The sequence below is a fragment of the Xiphias gladius genome, chromosome 6 (genome assembly GCF_016859285.1).
Source record: "Xiphias gladius isolate SHS-SW01 ecotype Sanya breed wild chromosome 6, ASM1685928v1, whole genome shotgun sequence".
Taxonomy (NCBI): domain Eukaryota; kingdom Metazoa; phylum Chordata; class Actinopteri; order Istiophoriformes; family Xiphiidae; genus Xiphias; species Xiphias gladius.
Window position 1 is genome coordinate 18,149,415 of NC_053405.1, and position 10,763 is coordinate 18,160,177.

The 10,763-nt window shown below is 43.0% G+C and overlaps 1 long non-coding RNA gene across 1 annotated transcript; it reads right to left on the reverse strand.

Annotated features, from left to right (window-relative positions):
- Window positions 1-4,887: 4,887 nt before the first annotated feature.
- Window positions 4,888-8,663, reverse strand: LOC120790891. The gene is made up of 3 exons (XR_005707585.1): window positions 8,043-8,663; window positions 5,990-6,307; window positions 4,888-5,006 (listed from the first exon to the last, which is right to left on the reverse strand). It is a non-coding gene; the product is annotated as an uncharacterized LOC120790891 (long non-coding RNA).
- Between the last annotated feature and the right edge of the window lie 2,100 nt (window positions 8,664-10,763).

The following is a 10,763-nucleotide window of genomic DNA, read 5'->3' on the forward strand; positions in this document are numbered from 1 at the left end:
GAGGGTATATGTATGTGTGTGTGCGTGTGTGTGTGTGTGTGTGTGTGTGTTTGTGCGTGTGTGTGTGTGTGTGTGAGAAAGAGAAAGAGAGAGGCAAGGCGGAGGGGGAGGGAGGGAGGAGGAAGAGAATAAAGGATGAAGGACAGCAGGGGGGATGCTGAGAAAGAGGAGCCAGTAGGAGGGTTAGAGATTGAAAGAGAGGGAGAGTGCACATGGGTGATGAAAAAAAAAGTGTGTGTATGTGTCTGTGGCTTGTGCACGTGTGTGCGCGTTGAGCAGACAAGTGAGGGAATGAAAAAGAGAGAAGGGTGAGGGGAACAAGTGGGGAGAGGGGAGAGGGAAGGAGAGAAAGAGGGGAAGGGAGACAGAAAGAAAAATTTTATTGCCCCCCCCCCCATGAATTTTAATGCACAGCACTGGTCTCCCTCTTGGATTCTGGGATCACATTTATTAGAAAAAAAAAAGTCATGAGGAATGCAGTGCTTTGCAGTCTGCTGCTGCACAGGGAGATGTTTCATGTTGTGGTGTGTGTGTGTGTGTGTGTGTGTGTGTGTGTGTGTGTGTGTGTGTGTGTGTGTGTGTGTGTCTGGGGGGGGTTAGGCGTTTGGGGGTTGCACAGGATGTATGAGGCTGCATTGCGTTGTGCTGAGGGGAGGAATAATAATATAGATGATAGAAAATGATAAGTGAAGGTCACATATTATTGCTATTGGCAGGTCAGATGAAGGAGTGCACTAGGTGTGTGTGTGTGTGTGTGTGTGTGTGTGTGTGTGTGTGTGTGTGTGTGTGTGTGTGTGTGTGTGTGTGTGTGTGTGTGTGTGTGTGTGTGTGTGTGTGTGTGTGTGTGTTTGTGTGTGTGTGTTGGCTGAGCTCCAGTGCCCTTCTCTCTTCCACAGTGGCACAGAGCAACGGGACATCAAGGTGGCCCCACAATGGGAGAGGACACAATGATCGTTATGCTACGGGAGCCTTTGGTTTTAGCTCAGTTGTGTGAGGCTATAAAGAGATAATTCTGTCAAATGCAAGTATACTGAGTGTAAGTAAACTCATGCTCACCTACACACACCTGTCTCAAAGGGCAAAACAGCAGAGAGTGCCTGAGCGAGCAGCAGCAGCCCTTTCTAATCTCAATTTAAGGCAAGGAAAGAGAGCAGCGGTGAAAGCCAAGACACCAGTTATCCATACAGTGGGCAAATTATCACCAAGCAGCAAAACATTAGGAGGGAGTGGTTTTGAATGAAGTGATGAAAACAACTTCGCTTCCCACAAAACTTCAGAGGCCACTTAATTCCTTTGTGGTTGCCAGCAGCAATATCAGTGTCAAACTGTGAGTGTGATATTAGCACTAAGTGATGCCCCAATAACATTGGATAAGGTCTGCTGGGGAGACATCCTGTCGAGACGATGAACCATTGTGTCTCATACTTTCTTTTCTTTACTGGAAGGCAGCATGATGAGAGCAGTTACTATAATGTTTTGCTTGGATCAATAAGCTTCACCTGTCTGGTGCGTTCTCCCTAGACCCCGGCAGTTGTGGGATTGCACATTTAAAACCCACTGAAAAAAAAACTGAGAGACAGAAGCTCTCTAAAATTCAAGCTCGAACAAAAAGTCCACTTAAACAACATCAGTATTGCTGAAGTACCATGCGTTTCTTTGCCCCTCCTTGTTGTTCGGTCAACTTGAACTAACATCTCTTCAGAGCGCTAGAGCTACTCTTAGAATACAATTTGATAGTAAAAAAACTTTCAGCCACGTAAAACTTAAGTGGCAAACATCAGGTTTTTGTGACCGTCCTTCAGAATAAAAGAAGAAGGCTTTCCTTGCAGACCCACAATTTTGCAACAGTCATTCCGGTAGGTATCCACAGTAGACACAGCAGGGAAACCAGTTTCTCCAATAGCAGTATAGCCTCTACAGACCAGAATGAACTGGAGCCCCTGGACATGTTGCATTTATGTGCTGTAACTACATGTTTTTTCCTGACATGGAAAAGCCCAAGTTCCACAATTCCTACTTTATTCTCTATCATTCTCACAATGCACAGTAGTCTTACATGCATCTGAGTGCAACAAGTTAAATCCCTTTTCCTTGAAAATATTGGGAGTTCTGGGAAATGAAGAAAATTGCTGACTGATCTTAGGAGTCAAACTGACTTTCTAAAAACTCTCAGCATTTCTTTTCAAAATAATCCCCGGAATGCAAATCAATCACCTCTAACCATGAAGGTGCGTTAAAAGATTGGACTGGATGGATATTTTTCTTTAGTTCAACTTGGTTCGACACAGCAGCAGCAGTAAGAGCCCCTTGGGGAAAAGGAAGATACTGGAGGAAGGTGCTTTGGTTGGGGTCATAAACTTTTGGTTTTGTGGTAGCGCTATTTACTCCTCACCCTTATCAGCCCCACCAACCTCTCCTCAATTTCCCCAGTGGCTTCAGGATGGCGTTGGGAATGGCTCATGCCCAGCGTGGGCTTGAGTGACATGACGACAAGGCCACAGTGTTGTCATGGTGGTGTGCCCCCCCCCCATCCACTCACGGCTGCCTCACTTTGCCCCCACCCTTTCCCTGTCCCTCATCAGACAAGCTGGGTGTCAGCACAGAGACGGCACAGTGATTTATTGGTCTCTACTCCTCTGGGACACCACCATCAACACACATACATCCAGACACACACACACACACACACACACACACACACACACACACACACACAATGTCAACCCCTCCCTCTTCCTGCCCCCCCCCCCACCAACTCTCCATCCATCCCCTCCCCTTCTGTCCTCTCCTGCTGCATGGCCCCTGCGGGAAAGAGGAGGTAATGACCCACATCAGCAGCAGCTATGCTCACATGCGTACACACACACACACACACACACACACACACACACACACACACACACACACACACACACACACACACACACACACACACCTCCTTGCCTGCTTGCAGGCAGATACAAATAAATACCCTCATGACACACATACGCACACGTATGCACACATAAAACAGACGCTGACACATTTACACCCGCAGGCTTGTGTATCTGGGAACTCAGGAATTCCAGTGCTGTACTGGTACATTGTTTCCCCACTCAAAAGTCTCCAGTCTTGGGCCCACATAACAAAACACTGTAGAGATCAATACTGTGAATAACCCACTGCTATGATATTTGCTAAATAGTTATTTCTTTTTTGTAAATAGGACACTGTTTTCATCATAACCTGTTGTAACCCGAGGAAGTGGGGATGTATCCCTTTTCTTTTCACTGGATTTCTTTTTCTTTTCTAGTACAGAACAATGGAGTGATTTGTATCTCTCTGCAGTGACGTGCAACAAGATCTCATTTTGACTTTCCAAATATCTGTGAATGTACTATGTTGCAAAATTTGGCAATGAAACTCATAATTGCACTGTATGTTCACATAGGTAATGATGAAGCAAGAAGACTTTTTAGAAAACAGAGTTGCTTCATGGTGTCTTGTTGCAAAAAGACAACTTCACATGTGCCAGTGGAATTCCTAGACAAGGTCAAAGCTATGGTTCATATTCTCATACTCTGCAGCTTCTTTAAAAGGGCCAAGTGAAAAAAAGACCATCTTTTCAAGGGGTGATTTTGAATTCAGGCTGCCGATCCGCACTGAGTGGAGAGTGAGGCGGTTAAATCTGAGCATTGACTTGCAAATGCTACTGACAGCACTCTGCATGTGCTGTCACTCATCTCACACAGCGGGTGACGCACTCTTGCAAAAAGTGTGCAGTCATTGCCACAGGTTTCCACTTTGCATGAGTGCGGGCAAGCTGGAGAGTGCAGGTCAGGTGTTAATTTGCGGGTTTAAGCACTTAAAATAGGAAGGAGAACATATAAATTAATTTTTCATGCAAAGGAGCACAAGGGACGCAGCAGGGAGCGAAACGATGTGTTGGGTGTTTACAGAGTTTGGCTCCAAAACGAGGTCGACCATCCTCTTATCAAATGGCAGTAATAACATAAATTAACAAAAGGTAGTAGATGACACGTTTAGGGGTGACAAAACACTAGGAATTCTCATCTCTTTTATATTAATATGGAGCACTTTGGGATATAACTGATCATGAAGTGTAAAGAAAGACAACACAAAGCTGTTAAGCAACAGTTAACAAAAAATTGTTCAATATTGCGGTATCTGCCTTCCAGACAAACTCCCACATCCAAACGCAAATACTGTGTTGTTGCAGAGTCTCGTGTGGTGTTTAGCTGCAGGCCCAGTCAAAAAGCTAGAACACTGCATTATACCGCCACCTGCTGTTCGACAGAAGTATGGCAGTCACATCGAACTGAAAAACGCCGGTGGTGTCCATCTTTTTTTGGTCACTCCATTTAATTAATGAGTCAAAGTCAACACCGTATGCCAACACACACGATTAAGTTGTATATTTTCACTCGGGGGGTAGGTGGTTGTTTAAAAGCAGCAATCCGGACTTTCACCTCAGTGACTCGAGTTCAAGTCTCGGGGCAAACCTGGTGTTCGGCAGGAAGTTCCAAGTTACCTGCAGCCGGGCGTTTTCAGACAAAGTCAGTAGGGGAACAGATGTCGAACTGACAGACATAAGAAACTACGGATCGTTTCGAGTTGGTCACCGCCAGAGCTCGCGGTAACATGGTGAAAACTTTCTACAGTCAGAGATGGAAACATTGTCCTACGCTGAAAAGCCGTAATCGCCATTTTCCGGCAGCAGCAGGCTGCAATTATACATTTATGCCACATGATGTCGCCCCCACACTGTGAGTCTGTGCTGTTAGTACGTCGATGTGATTAACAGGACCCCCCCCCCCCAAAAAAAAGGGTGCAAATTCATCAATGATTTTTATCATCTTTTTATCAAACCTGTGTGATTGTGTTGATTATTGTACAAATATAATAATCCATAAGGTTTGTGGCTCATGTTAATAGTAAGAAGTGTCCCAGTAAGCTCTGATTTGGTGATTGTCAGGTCCAAAGATGTAAAGACACCCGGGTGAAACCTGAAAGAAATATGGTTGAAAAGTGAAACATTTTAAACATTTAGGTTATGTGTAACTGTTGTTTCATTCACAATTCAGTGACTACATTTGAACAAATAGTAATAACCTGCATCACATGGATATATAAGTGTTTAAATGTTGATGTAACAATAGTTATATGTAACTTAAACCTTTGACTTTCCAACCAAATCTGTTCTGGCTAACCAATTTACTGATTACTACCAAATCAGTTCTGACTGAAAAAGTTAGAGGCCTATTGCTGACAGCCTGTAACACCTTCCTTTTCACATTTTAAGAAACTATAATTAAAACTATAATTTTGACAAAAACAATCCTAACTAAGCCCCACAGCAGAAATGCAGTTTGCCTCTCTGCAGGGGTCCAGTCTTTAAGCTGTACCAGTAGAATTCTTAATGTGCTGAATGGTTTGAATGAGCTGATCTGGGCAGATGCTGCTACATCAACAGGGACCACCAGAAGTATCCCAGGGAGAATTTCTTATGTGGGGTAGCCTGTGAGAACATCTAGCCAGAGCCTTCCAAGCCCCTTTATGTTAAGCCCAATGTTTACTGGTGAATTACAACAGCCACATTAGCATGAAACTGAAAATTCTGGTAGTGTACAAGTCCCTCCAAATTTACTGTACAGTACAGGAGTAAATGTACATGGTGACTTTCCACCAGTAGAAATGATAAAGTTGGTGACAAATCCCACATTCTGTAATTAAGGGAGAACTTCCTGTGTTTTTATCATCTTATATCCTGTTTTTTGTTTTTTGTTTTTTAATCTTCCTATGTGCTGCACCAAATGGTCAAATCAAGGACTTTTCAATGATTAGTGCAGCTCTATGCCTTCTAAACCTTAATGTCCATCTCATGGCAGTCTAAGAAAACAAAACTTTTAATATTATATACTTCATCTACTGTACACTGTTTTTAAATAATGTAACCAGTAAAGTCAGTTACATACTGTAAGTTCTTTACCGTCTTACTGTTGAGGTAAATGCAAGTTCCTTTCTTGCATTTCCCCCTTCCAGTTCGTTCTTGCCAGTACTTTCCCTTCTTCAGAAGACTGCTGAGTTTTAGGAATATGAACCATCTTCTTCTTCTCTTTCTTGGCCGGCAGCATCTACACTAACATTTTCTCTTTTTTCATTCACTACTCCCTCTTGCTCTGCAGATTTCTGGCACAGGAAGGCATCTTGTATTTTCCAGGGGAGGCCAGCTGGCTGTTGAGCAGACCCAGGCCTCCCACTTCCCCTTGAGGTCCTTCTCTCTCTGCTGCAGCTACATGGGCAACAGCTACAAAATAAGAGAAAATTATATTTTAACCCCGTTGAGGTTAAGATTAAAGATCAATTATTTACTATCTAAAGACGGTGAAAAAAGATCTGATTTAATGTGATTTAAAGTACGAAAGAGATCTCTTCCAAGATGGAGATGTCAGATGCTTTTGTAGGCAGAGTCCCGATTCTGCTTCTGGCCCTACTGTAATACTAGATACTGTTTAGTTGAAGAGAGCCCAATTAGCGTATACAGTAGAAACAAAATTTAGAGGCCTAAAGGAATTTCCTGCAAAGCTCTGGGATTTATTATCAGCAGCAAACTATGTTATCACAAGACCTCATTTGGGGTAATAACGTAAACAGTGGTGTTAAATGACAGGTTTAGAATGACATACTGTAAAGCACCATGGTAGCCCACTGGGTTTCAACGACCGTGTACTCAGTGTAGACAATTTAGTAACTAGTTTGGGTTCCACAAAAATGTAGTTAAAATGTAATTTAAGAAAAAAATGTTGGTATTTGGGAATTAGCATCCCTACACTGAGCAAATGCTGAGCTAGAGGGCTTGAATTTTATGTGTTTAGCCTGCCGGTGGGGCAAATCCACACACACATTTGATGCTAGGCCTGTATCTCTTCTCTTGCCCCATACGATAACACACAACTCTCTGCAGTCTAAATGTGGAAACTTAAACACAACATAACAGCATTTGGCTTAAATACTGTAACTTAGCTGTGTGAGAGACACATATCATCCTGGGCTGATGAGACAGGTGGTCTCTGCAGAATCATACATGAGTGCTTTATGAGTAATTGTTTAAAAATACGACCCAGAAAAAAAACTCCACCTTTCCTGATTATCGTTCTTGTGTATTAATAACTATAGCCGGAATTCATCCACGTGGCCTCGTCCACACGGTGCTGTTCCCTTATGTATGACATCATTCCAGCCCGAAGTAGGAGCTCGGGCTGCTTCTCAACAGAGGCCCTGTCACACATGGTCTCTAGCGACGTACCCGGGGTTTGTTTACCTCCCTGTGTTGCTACCATTCCACAGCAGGACACGCTTTCCCCTCGACCATAAACCTGTAAAGTTTTGCATGGCTTGCAGGGACGAGGGGGAACGACATGAAACCCCTAGCTGAGGTGAGAAGAATGGTGTGTGTGTAAATATATAAATATATAAATCCCTCATCAGGGTCACTGGTGGTGGTGGTGAGGATGGCTAGCAGCCAGATAAGCTGCTTCTGCGCTCTCTCTGCTCTCTCTGCCTCTCTCTCCCTAGGCTGTGTGAAAGAAATGTACCATTATCCAGCGAGGCCCTGACAGCCGGGCCCTTGAGCACAGAACTGCGGTCCAAGACAACATGCAAAGGCCAAGAGACTGGAGACTAGAAGCTGGAGAATAGAGTGCTTTAGATACCTCCTCAGACTGTTTATGACCACCTCCACTGCAGCCAAAAGCTTCTCCTGCCTCACTACCCTTTCCTTACTTCTTCTTTCTTTCCAGTAGGTCATTGCCAGTGTTGCCAGTCAGCATTCCTGAATTAAAACTTGGCTGATTTCTGTTCTTAAGACAAGTATTACTTGCTCAGATTGTTGTGATGCTCCAGATAAGAGCATTAGCTAACTGCCAGAAACACAAATTAAAATTACATCTAGACAACTCATCACATAAAGCCTCATCACACAGTCTTTAATAGGGAAACTAATATCCCTGTCATCTGTCTCAATTAAGAAGTTGTTTACTTACATATTTCTCTCAGGAACCTTGTTTTGAGTCACTTATCCTGGTCAGAGCTCATGCGCCAAAGTGTGTGATGCATCGAGGAAACTTCCCTTTCCCTCCAGCAACCTCCTCCTCCTCAGAGATGACCAAGTTTTCCCAGGACAGCAGGGAGATGTAATTCCTACATCATGTCCTGTCACGTCAGGAGGAGCTCAGCTGGGCACAGCTCGCCACTGGATAATTACCTTATTGGCTCAACACATGCAAAACAAATTAAACGTTTGATCGGGGGAGTCAAAAGGGGATTTAACCGTCTATACTCATCACTAGCAAAGTTAAGACTGCCTTACTTGTAACTGATGGTTATGGAACTGTACCTCTAACCATGAACAAGTTCCTGAATATGGAGCACACCTTGTGAACCATATAAATCTGACAATTAGCCCATTGTATAAGTATTCTTCTATCATCATTTTAACTTTATCAGCAGTCAAGTCTGTATGACAACACCACCCAAGAGCTTTTGGGCCTCAGAACCTGTCTATTTTTCACCCTTGATAAGTTCTAATCATGAAATTCATTGCAAATCAACATTTGTAAATAGAATTAAGAATAAGGTTAATTATAATGAGATAAAAATCCTTGAAAAATAAGATCTTAATGAGGTCCAAATTTGTAGAATATCGGGCAATGGCGATCTCCAATGGGCAATAGGGTTGCTTCAGTCCACTCACTAATCCTGGGGAACTGTTGCCCCTGAGGAACCACCAATGCAGCAGGACTCAAGGCTACACCGTTAGCTCATCAGGTACACAATTTACAAATTACTGTTGTCATCATCATCCTCATTGGCCTCAGTCTCCATCTCAGTCTCCCACAGCTGAGTTCAACTGGGGAAATTATATTTGCAACCAACCACAGGTGCAAGGTCATTCTGCTGAATTATCAATTAATTATAAATGAAAAGGTACGTATTATGTTGTTCAATAAGAGCAAACTTTCTGGTCCAATTGAATGTAAACAGTTTATATGAAAACTCTGTAACTGTGGAAAAATTAGCTGGCTATTTTGAAGGATGCTGGTCCCACACCATAAACATGTATTTAAATAACTATCTTGGCGATGGTTTCCTGTTGATATTAATTCAGGCACAAATTAAATATAGTGCACAGAAAATGGGTATTTGGGTCAAAATGGAATTGGTAAAATGGGTTAGATCAATAGTCACTGCCTTGTTGAAATGCAGCCCATGTGACTAGCACACTGAACCACACTAGGTTTTCATAGCAGAAAATAATTCCCTCAGCACTTGAGGGTTAGAGCAGGCTATTCCTCGGATTCAGGTCTTGTGGGCCTAATTATAAAATAACATATTCATACTATTATTTCAAATTACACAAGGCCATGACACTGTCTGATGAACTCGCATTAATAATGTGGGTATGTGCGAGTGTGTGCATGTTTACGTGTGAAAGAGAGAGGGGGTTAATTAATGTGTCTCTTTGCAGAAGCAGTACTTCTGGCTACGGAGCAGGAAGACTAGCTGCTGTCTATAATAGGAAGAGAAAAACAACTGAGACTAGCTGCTCATTTCTGGAGGCATTTTAATTGCTAGAATACAGTGCCAAGCTAAAAATGTTTGCTCTGGCCTTCTGCATGAGAAAGTAGGAGAAGTTGCTCTCTGTAACACCTCTGAATCAATGCTACAAAGCACTGTTAATTGTCAAAATACTCTGAAATATATTGCACACGTGCAGGGTGACTTTTCCTGTCATAAAAATGACTGTTGTAGGAGAACTGCCTCTGATACTGTGCACATCTGAGTTTAATTGTTTTCAGACCAAGCAGCTCAGCCTCTCATGTAAAATCGCCACTTACATTCTCAATGAAAGTATGTCCCACAGAAGCACCAGTAGTTTCTTATGCAGCAGTACTGACCTGTCTGTGTTACAGTGGGTGTGTGACTGTGGAGCACCAAGTGAATTTCTTAGAGACAGTTTCCCCCTTCAAGTGCTGGAAAACCATGCCTGTGTCTCCCATTTATTCACTTCTTATCCCGTATACCAGTTCAGCACTTTTCCATATCTTTCTCAGTTTTGACAAGACCTCCCCCGGATTCCCTTTGATTTCTTCTGTCTACTCTATCTCCACCTTTATTCTGACTTCAATTTAATCTCAATCCATTATTGGAAAATTTCCTATCTGAGGCATACTCTCAGGCTATATTACAGTTAGGCCCAGGAAAAACGTCATCTATCCCACATTAGAGATAGATGACATTTTTCTGAAAACTGAAACACGCCAGAGATTACAAATATTCACTGTTTCAGGATCCAAAGTCAACTTTTATAAGTTGAGATATTAAGGATCCCATTATTTCTAGCAGCAACCCTGTCCCATATTCATTTTTAGCTGCTGTTTCTGGTCTGGCAATTCCACCTTGAAACCATATGGCTGTCGCCCACAGGGACTCTGACCAAAGTCGGCTGAATGGTCAAGTGTATAACATCCAACATCGTCCACTGCAGCATCAAAATACTGGCAACTGAGCCTTTTCCGTCATGCTTTACTGCTTCCAGTGCTGAGGTTTTCCCAGAACCACTCATCCCGAGAGCCACTTCTCACCAGGCTCCAGGGCATTCACAGAATTCCATCCCTGTTGACCGGACCATTCATGGTTTGTGACTGTTTCTAAGGAATGATCGGTTTGCTGTGTTTGTGTAGACACTTTTGTCAGCAGCCTTT